This window comes from Dendrobates tinctorius, unplaced genomic scaffold (assembly GCF_039654945.1).
Source record: "Dendrobates tinctorius isolate UK_male_01 unplaced genomic scaffold, ASM3965494v1 ptg000014l, whole genome shotgun sequence".
NCBI lineage: Eukaryota > Metazoa > Chordata > Amphibia > Anura > Dendrobatidae > Dendrobates > Dendrobates tinctorius.
In genome coordinates this window covers 1,554,448-1,569,114 of record NW_027361682.1, presented here as the reverse complement: position 1 = coordinate 1,569,114, position 14,667 = coordinate 1,554,448, and positions in this window count along the sequence as shown.

The window sequence follows — 14,667 nt, the reverse complement described above, 5'->3', positions numbered from 1 at the left end:
GTCCATGTACACCACGTCCACTGCATTCCCTTGGTCCAGTCCGGAACTTACCTCTTCATAAAAGCTTATCAGATTAGTCTGACAGGATCGTAAACCCATGTTGATATCGGGTCATGAGGTTATTATTCTCCAGATACTCCAGTATAGTATCTCTTAGAAAACCCTCCAGGATTTTACCCACAGTTGAGGTTAAACTTACTGGCCTATAATTTCCAAGTTCAGTTTTTGTCCCCTTTTTGAATATTGGCACCACATTTGCTATACGCTAGTCCTGTGGTACAGACCCTGTTATTATGGAATCTTTAAAGATTAAAAATAATGGTCTATGACTGTACTTAATTCCTGCAGTACTCGGGGGTGTATCCCATCCGGGCCCGGGGATTTGTCAATTTTAGTGATTTTTAGACGCCGCCGTACTTCCTGCTGGGTTAAGCAGGTGACATTTAATGGAGAATGTTTATCCCTGATCATCTTATCCGTCATGGGATTTTCTTGTGTAAATACTGTTGAAAAAAAAGTCATTTAGCATATTGGGTTTTTCCTCATCCACCATTTCACCCAGACTATTTTTAAGGGGACCAACACTATCATTTTTTAGTTTCTTACTATTTATGTAGTTAAAGAATATTTTGGGATTATTTTTACTTTCTCTGGCAATGATTCTCTCTGTCTCAATCTTTGCTGTCTTGATTTGCTTTTTACAGCATTTATTTAATTTTCTGTATTTAATGCCTCATCACTACCTACTTACTTTAATTCTCTAAATGCTTTTTGTCCCTTATTGCACCCCTTACAGCTCTATTTAGCCATAGTGGTTTCTTCCTATTTCTCGCATGTTTATTCCCATACGGTATATCTTGTGCACAGGTCCTATTCGGGATGCTAATAAACGTCTCCCATTTTCTTTGTGTATTTTTATGTCTCAGGATATCGTCCCAGTTAATTTTACCAAGATCATCTCTCATCCGTTGGAAATTTGACTTCCTGAAGTTTAGTGTCCTTGTAACCCCTCTACTACACATCTTATTAAAGGATACATGAAAACTTATTAATTTGTGATCACTATTACCCAAGTGACCCCCAACCCTTACATTTGATATGCGGTCTGGCCTGTTGGTTAATATTAGGTCTAGCAGTGCCCCCCCTCTTATTGGATCCTTAACCAGTTGTGAAAGGTAATTGTCTCTCATAGTTGTCAAAAACCTATTACCCTTGCTGGAACTGCAGGTTTCGGTTCCCCAATGTATTTCAGGGTAGTTGAAGTCCCCCATAATAATGACTTCTCCTTGAGTCGCAGCTTCATCTATTTGCTTTATGAGGATATTCTCTGTTGCTTCCATTATTTTTGGAGACATATAACAAACCCCTATCAGTAATTTATTATTTTTTCCCCCTCCCCTTATCTCCACCCACAGGGACTCTACATTTTCATTAGATTCACATATATTATCACGCAGGATGGGTTTTATGGATGATTTTACATATAAACACACGCCTCCCCCTCGCTTATTTGTTCGGTCATTTCTGAACAGACTATAGCCCTGTAAATTAACCTCCCAGTCATGGCTCTCGTCCAGCCATGTCTCAGATATCCCCACCATGTCATAATTATGTTCCAACAACATTAACTCCAATTCATCCATCTTGTTGATGAGGCTTCTGGCATTAGTATACATGCACTTTATGTATCTCTCTGTACCTCTATTCTTTCTTAAATTAACTGTTCTAACCCCACCCCCCATGCCACCCCCAATTTCATTATTTGTGCCCAGATCTCTATCTGCACTGTCTTCCCCTCCTATAAAAGGAATACACCCCTGACTGCATACTTTGTATATTGTTCTGTAAATATATGCTTGTATATTTCTAGTGCGCCTTTTAGGCGATTAAATATAAAATTAAGCTTGGGCTTCTCTTTTATCCCGATCCACGAATCTCCACATCTGCACGCTCGGCTGATTATATGATACGCTACCGGGTTGGTTCCTGACCCTATATAAGTGGTGGCGCCAGAGAGCCGAATCTGCTAGGTCCTTTTTTCCCCTCCCCAAGAGGTGAGCGAAGTCGACTCCCCCCCTTCCCTGTGAGATCCCTCACACTAGATACCTCAGGGAATTATTTATACAAAGCGTTGGGGGACCCAGTACCACCTTGAAACCATTTTATAGCTTGTATCTTGTAATTTACTTGCCATAACAGATTTGTAAGAGAGCAAAAAGCATTTATTCCACCGATCCTTTGTAAATTTGCTTAGTTGCACAGCGTCTCAATCCTTGCAAAATGGACGAAGGTTTTACAGATCTGGGTCTATCAATTTTTATATACCAGAGATAGCATGCGGAGGGCATAGAGTGTTTGACATACAACACTTCCAAAGGGATTAAATGGCTGACAGATTATGGACGACTGTCCAATGAAGAGTAAATAAGTTGAAGTTCTATATATTCAAAATTATGACGTATCCTGTTAGGACAGTCACCTAGGATAGTAGACAGGGGCAGGAGAGTACGTATACTTGATGTATTCGTAAAGACATCTTTTTGGAGCTGGGTAGGAAGAAATTTGTGGAAGCATCAAGTGGAAACCTAGAGTGACCAGTTGTAGGCATCAATGGTCCCCTCTGATCAACCAAAACATCTCTCGCACTTGGTGTATATATAGTCTTCAGTGTTTGTCTAATGCTGAAGTATTATTAAGCATCTCGAGAGGCCAAGTCCATGGAAAAGAGGATGCCAACAACAAGCAAAAATTGTATCCAAAGCGAACCCAAAGTATTGACTTAATTCAATGCAACAAATCAAGGATCTCTGCGTGGGCTGATGCTAGATGATACAATATCAATGGTAAACAGACAACCCCAGCATCTTCTGGACAAGATATTTGATTGCCAAACAAAACAACTAAAACAGCTTTCAATTTTAACCCAAAAAGAGGAATGTAAATACACTGGGATGGATTGCAGCAAGTATACAGTAGCAGGCTAGGTTGATTATTATCTTAAGAACACTGACTCTGCGAAACAAGGAAAATTATCTCCAGAGTTAAGGCCGGTTTCACATTTGCGCTTCAGGGCGCAGTGACGCTAAGCCCAGCCCCCTGTCGCGCCTCCACCGGTAGCTCCGCCTCCGGGCGCATGACGCTGCATGCGTCATGCGTCCCCTTTTATCACTGAGGACACAGGCCGTGCGCAGTATGCATTTGGCAACGCCTGCGTCCTTTTGACGGTGCGCTGAGCACAACCAAATTGCAACAGGTTGCGTTTGGCGCTGGTCGGCGCACCGTCAAAAGGACGCAGGCGCCTCCAAACGCATACTGCGCATGGCCTGCGTCCTCAGTGATAAAGATAGGGGACGCATGACGCATGCAGCGTCATGCACCCGGAGGCGGATCTACCAGCGGAGGTGCTGCAGGGGGCGGGGATTAGCGGCGGCCGTGCGCAGGCCGTCGCTGCGCCCTGAAGCGCAAATGTGAAACTGGCCTAAGATCCAACTTCAACATGGAGAAAGACAATTGAACGTTGAGAGAGAATGGCCTTTAGATCGAGAGGGAACATCAATGCACAGATAGTTGATATTGATCCTTGGGGCCATTTAAAAGGGAAGTTGGACATTTATTGGTGTAGAATGACATTTAATGCTTCAGATTTGTCAGTATTCATCTTGAATTATGACTAGTGTTGAGCAGTACCATCCGATATCGTGAAATATCGGATTGGATTGGATCGGACCGATACCCCAAAAAATATCAGATATCGCCGATTCCGATACCGGAAACCAATGCAAGTCAATTGGACAGAAATATCGGAATTAAAAAAAAAAACCTCTTTCCTTGTAGGTTAATTCTACATGAAGAAAAACAACTAATAATAATAATGTAGAATGTATTGGGGGAGGTGGAGGAGACATTAAAGGCATAGAGGTTTAGCCCAATCAAATGGAATAGCAGGAATAATTTTTTTGTAATTCTTTATTTTATTAATAAAGAGAGATTACAGCAATACAGAAGAAGCAAGACATGTTCAAATTTTGAGGTACAAGTCTGTATGTAGAATTACAAAGCATTAATTATACAGTTTTACTCTTTTCAAACAATATAACACTTAACGAGGTAAATAACCTAACTAAAACTAACCCATTACATAGGCAGGTATCTTTGATGCTCTAGGGCATACTTTACAGAGAAAAACAAGCTCTTGAGGTTCTCCGATAAAAATATTAGTGAAGAGCCCCCACCAGAATGTCGCCTCAGACGATACAACGCTCTCTCATGCACATCATAATTTTTTTTTTTTTTTAAGACGTTCGGAGTTAAAGATATTGACTATGTTAACCTTTTTTATATTTTGTCAGATATGTAAGTTTCACTACTTCCATGCTCTTCACCTTCTTTTTGACTTCTCCCACACTTTCTCCTTCATGATCCGCAGCAGCAGCAGCATCTTTTTCATCAACTTCTTCACCTTGTTTATCTTCTTCACCTTCTTCCTATTATTCTTTTTTTTACATTCTTCATATTCTTCTTATTCAACTATTATTCTTCATATTCTACTTCTTCATCTTCATCATATTCTTAGTTGTGACAGTCATTCCTGTAGTTATCTATAAAAGTTTGAAGATTACACCTTCCGTTCTGCCTGTCACAAAAGATTTACAACAGCATTTGTCCGCGTTCAGTTTGGCCTGCAGCAGCAGGCATTTTCCAGGGGCACCACAAGGAGGAACGGACTCACCCCCATACACTGCTTAATCTTCTTCTGCTTATAATTTAGACAATATCTTTTGATCTGATTTTTAATCTTATGCTTAATCTTCTGCTTCTTGGTCTTCTGCTTCTTGGTCTTCTGTATCTTAGTGGTAGTCTTCATGTTCTTTGTCCTCTTGGTCATCTTCTTCAGGGTCTTCGTTTTGGTCTTCTTCGGGGTGGTCTTCAGGGTCGTCGTCAGGGAGATCCAGAATGATAACCAAAAACCATTTCCAAAAGCTTGAACTTGGAAATGTAGCAGAAGGTACAAGAAGGCTGAGGAACTGCCGAGAACCAGCTGACGGTACTGGATCCCGGATGGGTAGCAGAAGAAACAAGAGCCAATGGCACTACCGAGGACCAGCTGACGGTGCTGGAACCCGGAGGGGCAGCAGAAGGAACAAGAGTCAATGGCACTACCGAGGACCAGCTGACGGTGCTGGAACCTAGTTACTAAGCAGGAGGTACCTGTGCTAGAAAGCACTACCAAGGACCAGCAGACGTTGCTGGAACTCGGATATCGAGAAGGAGGCACCTAAGCCAAAGGCACTGCCGAGAACCAGGTGACGGTACTAGAACCCGGATGGGTAGCAGAAGGTACCCATGAAAAACAAAGTTGCAAGGCCGCGAGCCGGCCGCAGTTACCGAAACCCACAGTTCTACAGGGGGTGCTTGTCCTATGGGCACTACGGAACCAGCCTTTGTTGCCAGATCCCGCAGCCCACATAGGAAGCCCATGAACTGCAGGCACCATAGACTCGGCTAACCCGACCGCAACACGACAGGACAACGTATTGGTGGCAAAGTGAAGTTGACACTACCCGGAAACAGCAGGTGTGCTGGAACCAGGCTGGGCAGGAGGGAGTACCTGTGCCAAAGACAACGCCGGGAAACAGCTGGTGGTGCTGGAACCCAGGGAAAATACTACAAACAGAGTGGAGACAGAGGCCTAATTGGAGCAAGTTTAAAATCTGTAGTTGTGCGAGTGTGGACAGAGCAGGGGAAATTGCCGGACACACAGCTGGGGATCAGATGACATTTCTGAACCCCAATAACACTGGAGCATATGTTGAGTGTGCAGACGGCACTTCTGAGCAGCAACTGGCGATGTTGGAGCCCAGGGTCAATCAGGGTGTAGGCTGAGGCCTAATTTCATCAAGTTTAACATCTGTTGTAGACTACTACTGATTTTAAGCGTGCTCCAATTAGGGCTCTGGCTCCACTCTGTCTTTAGTATTTACCCTGGCCTCCAACACCGCCAGTTGCTGCTCAGAAGTGCCGTCTGCACAATCAACACTTGTTCCTGTGTTACTGGGATTCAGTAACGTCAGCTGATCCCCTGATGTGTGTCCGGCAATGTCTCCTGCTCTGTCCACATTCCCACTACTACTAGTCGTGTGTTACACCACCTGCGGCACTAAAGACTCATTACGATAATACACTAGCAGCAGGGCAAGCCAGCACCTCCAATGCATACTGGATAAGCTCTGGCCATGTATCCAGCTTAGAGACCCAAAACTTGAAGGGGGAAGAGCCATCTGGGAGTACACTGACAGGGCAAGACATGTAGTCTGTCACCATCTGTCAGAAACGTTGCTTCCTGCTGACTGGAGCCGTCTGTGATGGTGTAGACATTTGTGGCGAGCACACAAAACTTTGCCACATTTGGGCCATACTGGTCTTGCCTTGTGCTGAGGCTCTGCCTCTGCTCCCTCTTTGTGCAGAGCTTCCTCCACTGCCTCGACGCACAGAGCTGCTTTGTAAAGCACTAGCAGCACTGCTCTCAGGTGGAATGGAGAACATGATGGAATGCACCAGTGTGTCTTGGTACTCCCGCATTTTACGCTCCCGGTTCAACAGTGTTATGAGGCTTTGTAAGTTGTCCCGGTAGCGAGGATCTAGGAGGGTGTACACCCAATAATCAGCCGTGTTGAGAATGTGGGGGATGCGGTGGGCATTTCTCAGACACTGCAGCATGAAATCAACCATGTGCTGCAGACTGCCAACTGCCCAAGAAACGCTGTCCCCTGCTTGAGGCGTCATCTCTGCCTGCTCTGCATCACCCCACCCTCGCTGTACATACAGACTACTAGAGCATTGTGTACCTCCCTCCTCTGGAGAGATGTCTTCCTCCTCCATTGACTCCTCCTCACAAAGTGTCCCCTGCCTAGGCCTTTGTGAGGAACCACGTTGCGCAGACGGCATTTGTGACTCCTCATCCTCCACCTCTTCCAAAACCTCCTCCGTTAGTGCTTGCAGTGTTTTTTGAAGCAGGCAGATAAGGAGGACAGTCATGCTGACTAGTGCATCATCTGCACTCGCCATCCGCGTGGAATCATCGAAGGCACGCAAAACGTGGCAGATGTCCTTCATAGAGGCCCACTCAGTGGTGCTGAAGTGTGACCGGCGCACAGTGCGACTTGTTTGCGCCTGATGCAGCTGGTACTCCATTACTGCTGCTCACACAACCACTCCAACATATGTAACGTTGAATTCCACCTGGTGGGTAGGTCACATATTATGCGATGTTCCGGAAGGTGGAATCGGCGCTGCAGAGCTGCAATGCGCGATCTTGCCATGCTGGAACGCTGCAAGTGAGCGCACTCTATGCGGACCTTGTGCAGCAGTGCATCAAGATCTGGATAGTCCCTCAGAAAGCTGTACCCGGTTCCACAACAGTGACCCAATGGGCAGTGAGGGAAAGGTATCGTCCCTGTCCATGGTTACTGGTCCATGCATCGGAGGTCAGGTGGACCTTGCTACTGACGGCGTTTAGTAGCGCATGTTTAATTTTTCCCTCCACATGCTTTTGCAAGGCAGGCTTGCCTGCTGAAATAAAAGCGGCTGGGCACGGTGTATTGTGGGACTGCCAATGCCATGAAGTTACGGAAGGTGTCAGTCTCCACCAGCCTGAACGAGAGCATTTCAAGGGCCAGTAATTTTGCAATGCCAGCATTCAGAGCCTGTGCTCGGGGATGGTTTGCCGAGTATGGCCGCCTTTTCTCCCATGCCTGTGCTACCGATGGCTGTAGAGTAGCCTGGGAGTGTGAGGATGACAGGGAACGTGTTGCTGTGGGTGGAATGTCACTGGGCCTCTGGACAACAGTGCCAGAGGTTCTTCCATGGCGATCCTGTAAGGAAGCCGAACCAGCTGTGTGTGAGCTGGAGGAAGAGGCTACAACACGAGCTGAAGAGGTGGTGCTGTAGGTTGGTCTGCATCTTCAGTGTGTCTTTGTAACTCCACCACGTGCTTGATCCGCATATGTTTCCACATATTTGTGGTATTTAGGTTGCTGACACTTTTCCCTCTTTTGACTTTCTGATTACACAGCTTGCATTTGACAAAGCAAATGTCATCTGCAACTGTGTCAAAAAAGGACCACGCACTGCAAGTCCTGGGAGCGCCCGTTTTGGGTTTTGGAAGAGGAATGCTCCTAACGGGTGCCGAAGTGGAGGCTACAGGCAACCAAGTCTGCCCCCTCCCTCTCCCTCCTGTTTTGGCTGTTCGGGGTAGCTCTTCCTCACAGCTGCTCCCACCACCTTCCTGTTCCTCACGCCATGATGGGTCAAGGACCTCATCATCTACACTCCCCTCTTCAAACACCTGCTTCTCCTGGGTAGTCTCGCCAGCACAGTATGCACCAGAAAGTGGCACCCGAGTCTCATCATCTGATGCGTACTGAGGTGTGCTGACCATAGGCACTGGCCCACCCGCCTCTTCAGATTCAGAGGGACAAAGCAGTTGCGCATCACTGCATACTCCCTCTTCTTCACATTCTAGAATGCTGCTTGGCTGGCCCCCTGTTTCCAAGCCAAGAGATTCAGAGAACAGAAGTAGAGATGGCTCCTGTCCAGGGCTCTCTGACTGCCTGGGCAATTTGGCAGATGGTGAAGAGACAGATGGTTGCTCTTCAGTGCTCTGGCCCTGAGAGGATGTGGAAGTAATTGAAGTCGATGCGTTAGCTGCCATCCATCCGACAACAGCTTCAATTTGTTCGTCCCGCAGCAGTGGGGTACGGTGAGGTCCTACAAAGCTGCGCATAAAGGACTGTTGCCTGGTAAAACTGAGGGATGCTGAGTCACTGGTGCCCGCAGCAGGCACAGAATCCCCACGTCCTCTCCCTGCTGAAACTCCACGCCCACGTGCCTTACTCCCTGCCTTCTTCATCTTGGTAGACTGATAAAGATAGGCAGAAAAGTACAAAGGGGGGGGGCTTAGTGTGCTTATTACTGAACAGCTGCTAACAGGTATAAGAAGCACTAATTTGATAAAGTGTGTGGACTACACTTTAATATGAGCTAATGTGGCCTACACAACTGTCAAGTGGAGTGTTTGGTGAACTTTATTTACGTGTTTTTTTTTTTCAAAAAAACAAAAAAGGATGTGACCAAAGATGTGAAAGCGATAGTATCACAAACTTTTTGGAGCTATTACAATGCAGGAAGGTAACCTACAATGCAATAGATGAGGCTCCAAAAAATAGGCTAATACTAATCTGGCTTCAGCTGCAGGGCACAAGCCAGCAAAAAGGCTCCTCTATCTACTCCTATATAGTGTTTGCAACCAACCAATGTAGATAGATACGGATGGAAGCACACTAATAGGAGAAGAAAAAAAAAATCAGGGAAAATGAGCTGCAATAAAACAAAAAAAGGACTATGTATGAGGCAGTGACGCACGCTGAGCGGACTACAACCAGAGGTGGCTGCAGAACACACTACAATGTGAGCTGCACTCACACACAGAGACCTCACAGACAGCCGTGAACAATGCAGAGAACTGGGCACTAGCACTGAAAGGCTGCAGAAAGGTTCCGCTGTCTACTCCTATAGTGTTTGCAACCAATGTAGATGGATGCACACTAATAGGAGAATTAATGAAAAATGAGCAGCAATAAAACAAAAATAAATATGTATGAGGCAGTGACACACACTGAGCGGCCTACAATCAGAGCTGCCTGCAGGACACACTACAGCATGAGCTGCACTCACACAGACCTTGCAGACAGCTGTGAACAGCGCTGCAAGGCAAAAGAAAGCTACAGTGATTGATAATGTAGCCTGGGTAAAGCACAATATTAATTAGCAAATCGCTATCTCTAACTGTCCCTCAGAGTCTTGAACAGCAGCCTGTCCCTAACTGAATTCACAGCAGAGTGAACCCTAAATGGTGGAGGCGACGGCTTTTATAGTGCATCATGACATCATTTCAGCAGCCAATCACAGCCATGCCATTAGTTAACATGCCTACATGCCTAACAGGATGTGCCCACACTTCTGAGGATTCCTCATTGGCTGAATCAAATCAAACTGGCTCATAGCATTATGGGAACTTCCGATTCCGGTATCCGATATGCAAAAGTATCGGAACACAGCATCGGAATTCCGATACCGCGAATATCGACCGATACCCGATATTTGCGGCATCGGAATGCTCAAAACTAATTTTGACCATTTCTCAAGTTTATCAATATTTATCTTGAATTGTGACCATTTCTCGAAATGCATGAATTCAAGCAGAGAGGGGCCAGATATATGTGGATTGGTAAAATAAAGTTGTGTGAAAAAGTGTTTACCTCTTCATGATTTCTTATTGTTTTATATGTTTGTCACACTTAAATGTTTCAGATTACCAAACAAATGTAAGTGCTAGATAAATATAACACAAAATGCAGTTTTTAAACAAAAGTCTTTATTTTTTAAAGAAATCCAAAAAAAAAAAAAAAAAAAAAAAAAAAAAAGAAATCCAAACCTACAGGGCCCTGTGTGAAAAAGGGATTGCCCCCTAAACCCAATAATTTGTACCTAACTGCCATTAGGTACCAGAAAGAGATCCTCAGACCCACTGTGAGACCATATGCAGGTGCAGTGAGCTCTGGGTTGCTTCTGATGCACGAGAATGCTAGATCTCATGTAGCTGAAGTGTGTCAGCAGTTCATGCCTGATGAAGGCACTGATTGGACTGGCTTGTCCTTTCCCCAAAACTGAATCCAAAAGACTACATCTGAACATCATGTCTCATTCCATCTACCAATGCCACGTTGCATCACAGACTGTCCAGGAGTTGACTGATGCCTTAATCCAGGTCTGGGAGGAGATCCTTCAGGAGAACATCGCCTAGTCTGTCAAGTCTACTCAGTTTTTTTTGCAAAGTTAGCAGATAATGTGAGTTGGTTCATCCTTTGCGGTGTCAAAAAAGACCCAGGCTAGGCAACCCTTGCCACCTCTGCAAGCTGCAGACCTGTGAATGCGGCTGGCCACAGCCACAGTTGTGGCTGAGGATGCAGTGTTTGTCATGGTTGCATCACTCCATGTCTGCGCCGTATGGTGCAATGTAACCTCCTCATCTTCCTCCTCTTCAGATGACCTACTCAGCAGCGTGACTGTGTTCACACCAAGTGGGATCTACAACCTCAACATCATCCTGTTATTACAATCCTCACCATGAAAGTTACCTTTATACTCTTCCTACCCTGACAGCACACTACAGTCTGTGTGAACCTGATATCTGAGTCTCATCGGGATCACCCCCCCCCGGGAGTTAACGTCTGGTGATGAGGGTCAGGATACTGCTCGGACCCTACTTCGTACTGCCTCGGATTCAAGCTAAAAATTTGGGCATCAGTGCAGATTTCCTCCTCTTGACTCTGTGAATCTTTGTAGTACACTTCTGATGCCCATGGCATAGAATGTGTGCACAGCTCTGCAGACTCACCCTTCTGTGGTTCCCTATAATCAGTTGGGCGGTTGAAGAGTTTGAGCCTTCCTCGCAAGCTCCAGGCGTCGAAAGGCTTTCTTATTACCCAACACGACCATCTGTTTCATGTGGAGACATTGTAGGTGCATCTCCTTCAGGACAGTCACCCGCTTCTCTGTGACTTCCCTAGCTGCCAGTATCACCAACTGGTTCGTCTCCAGGGCCCAGTTCACACTATAGGCTTTTATTGCCTTTTTAAAGGCCTCATGCGCACCCTCACTGGCACACTCTTCTCGCATGTCTTCGGGTACCTTCATCACATACTTGAAGAGCGAAGTCTCAGTCTCTTCATGGACAGATGGCTCCTGGTTTACCACGGACACTTCCCTCAAGACATCTGCCACGACCGGGTGACTGTCTTGTTCAGCTTTTAGCTCACACTCTTCCTGAGATTTACCCTCTTCAGGACACCTTGTCTTATTCACACCTTGCCACGTTGTCAGGTGACCTCAGAGCTCAGAGACTTCCTTCTCCAGCTCCTCCACTCTGTGCTCGGCCGTTTGTCTCAAGGCCTTAACTGCTGAGAGCTCGGACTCTAGGTGGCGCAGCCGCTCCAACTGCGCGGAGTTGGCGACTTCCATACTCGCCACCTTTAGACATTCCTTCACCAGCTGTTGACATCTCTTCACGCCCTTGCTCCAAGTCTCGTATGTGCGCCTCTACCCGGCGAAAAATGTTAACTCGCTCTTCCCAAGTGTCCATCTCCAGGGTCAGTTTGTTAAACTGACCCTCTAGTCATCAGGTGATGGCGGTCAAATTGGAGATCTTCTCTTCTTGCTCCAACTTCTCTGAGTGTGCTGTTGGTTCAGCCCCTTTCCGGCTTTTACCCCTCCGGCGACGAGACAAAGACTTGCCACTTAGTCCTGAGTCAGTCTTACTATTCTCCTTTCCACTGTCGTCACCGTCTGAATGGGAGTCACCACCACCCGACTGGTCATCCTGTACGCCTTGTGGAGCACTGTCATCACACTGGGTCCGAGCTTCTGTCTGCACAACATTGTCCTCAGCCCTAGTGGTTGCTAACGGTAATAACATGTCACCCCCGGTGTCTGTGTCACACCCCACTGTATGTAAAACACTCACGTTGCTCTTTGTTCGGGTGTCAGCTCCATTCTTTTTCTACCACATCATCAGTCACACTGTGGTACCCGTCAGGAGACATCCTGTCCGTAAGTTGGGCAGACTCACCCTTCCCTCTGGACACCCAGACGTCTGACCCATCAATGTTGGAATGTGTCACTGCCTTTATGTATGCAGCTCCATCAGGAGTGAGTCCCCATCCTCCTGCTGTAGAGCCACTCCCCTCTCCCACAAGTTAGAGAACAGTCCAGAGTCCTGGCCTATGACTACCGGACAACATAAATTCGGGACTATAGCGACACCCTGTCCAGTACTGTCCCAGATCGTCTCAAGGATCACCCTGGCCACAGGATAGTCCCTAGTGCTCCCATGAAGGCAAGTGACCCCGACCTTCCTAGTGGGTATTACAAGTCCCTGGGGCGCCACCCTCACTAGAGTCACCGGGGTCCCAGAATCGACCAGTCCATACATTTCCTCCTCGTTCACTTGCAGGGCACACCCCCGTAGCCTCTTGCCAGGTGGGTAGTTCACCAGGCAGACTGGACACCTATAGTACATTTGCCACTGGCAACAATTCGCCTGCACCACCCCTTTTACGTTGGGATGCTCCTCCCCCTTTTGTGCCACTATCCCCTTTTGGGACACCGCCTCCCTCTGGGACTCCACCCCTTTTTGGGTCACCACCTCCCTTTGGGGCTCCACCCCCTTTTGGGTCACCACCCCGATTTGGGCCACCGCCCCCTTTCGGGATTTCCCCATGTCTTCTCTACAGGCCTTCTTAGGCCAGAGTTCACACGGTACCGTTTATGCCTTTTGGGATTAATACTGGCCCTTTAAAAAGACGAATATTCTGATGTCCTCTTACGATACCCCACCAGCTCCTGCTGGCACTGCCCCAGCTCCTGCTGTAGCTGCAAATCACCGGCGCCTCTGGCTGCCGCTCACAAACAGCTGCTGGCATCACTGCAGCACCTGCTGCGCTGTATTCGTGGACCCACCGATCCACAGGACCTTCGTAACTCTGCCGAGTTACAGCCAGCCGCTTGTCACCTTCGTAACCCCACCGAGTTAAAGCAAGCAGCTTGTCACCCCACTGAGCCACCGCAAGCTGACTTGAGAGGGGGGAGAAAAAAAAAAAAAAAAACAAAAAACCAGACAACACAAAAGCACACGTGGCCTGTCCGTGTGCTATTTAGGACGTCCGTCCCCACGTGGAACCATCCAACACACTGGCATCACCGGGTGCTATTCAGGGATCCGACCCTACTCCTTGGGTCCCCCAACACACCGGTCACCAGGTCCAGGGCCTCAGCGGGTGCTATTTAGGACGTCTGTCTCCACCTGAGACCGTCCAACACTCACGTCTCACCAGGTGCTATTCAGGGATCCGTCCCTACTCCCAGGGACTCCCAACACACCGGCCTCACCAGGTCCAAGGTTTCAGCACGTGCTCCAGGGATTGAATTCTCCCAGAATTTCCCAACACTAACCTTCCAGGACCTGGCACCCTGAACCATTCAGGTGCACAGTCTTTCTCACTGACCCCAGTCAGTACAACACGGACTCCTGTCCGTTACCTGCTGCCGTCGCAAAACAAGAAAAAGAACATGCATATACTGTATATGTAGGATCACCACACAAGTACACATATAGTTAAGAAAATATATTTATTGTTTACAAAGAAACCAAAAACACCACACATTTTAAAAACCATTTAAAAACAGTACATAGGGACAAGCATGGCATTAATACATATGACCAAATTTGATCTATTTGGGCAAACTAGCATACACTCTTTCAAAAATCTCTTTTTGGCCTTCTATTTGTGAGGTTACCTAATTGCAAATCTCTGTACCTATACATCTTTGCAATATTGGTTTACTCATATTTTTAGTAAAAATTTTGGCTATACCATATATGCAAGCCTTTAACCTCTTGCATAAACTCACATATACTTGTATTTATCTATCATGATTGTTTGTAAAACAAGTTTTTATGTATGGTGGTCTGCTCTTTAAGGTTGTGCTGTGTTGTAATCACTATGGGTAGTGGGGCTGCGTTTAGGACAAGTGTTTTTTGTGCCATTTTTT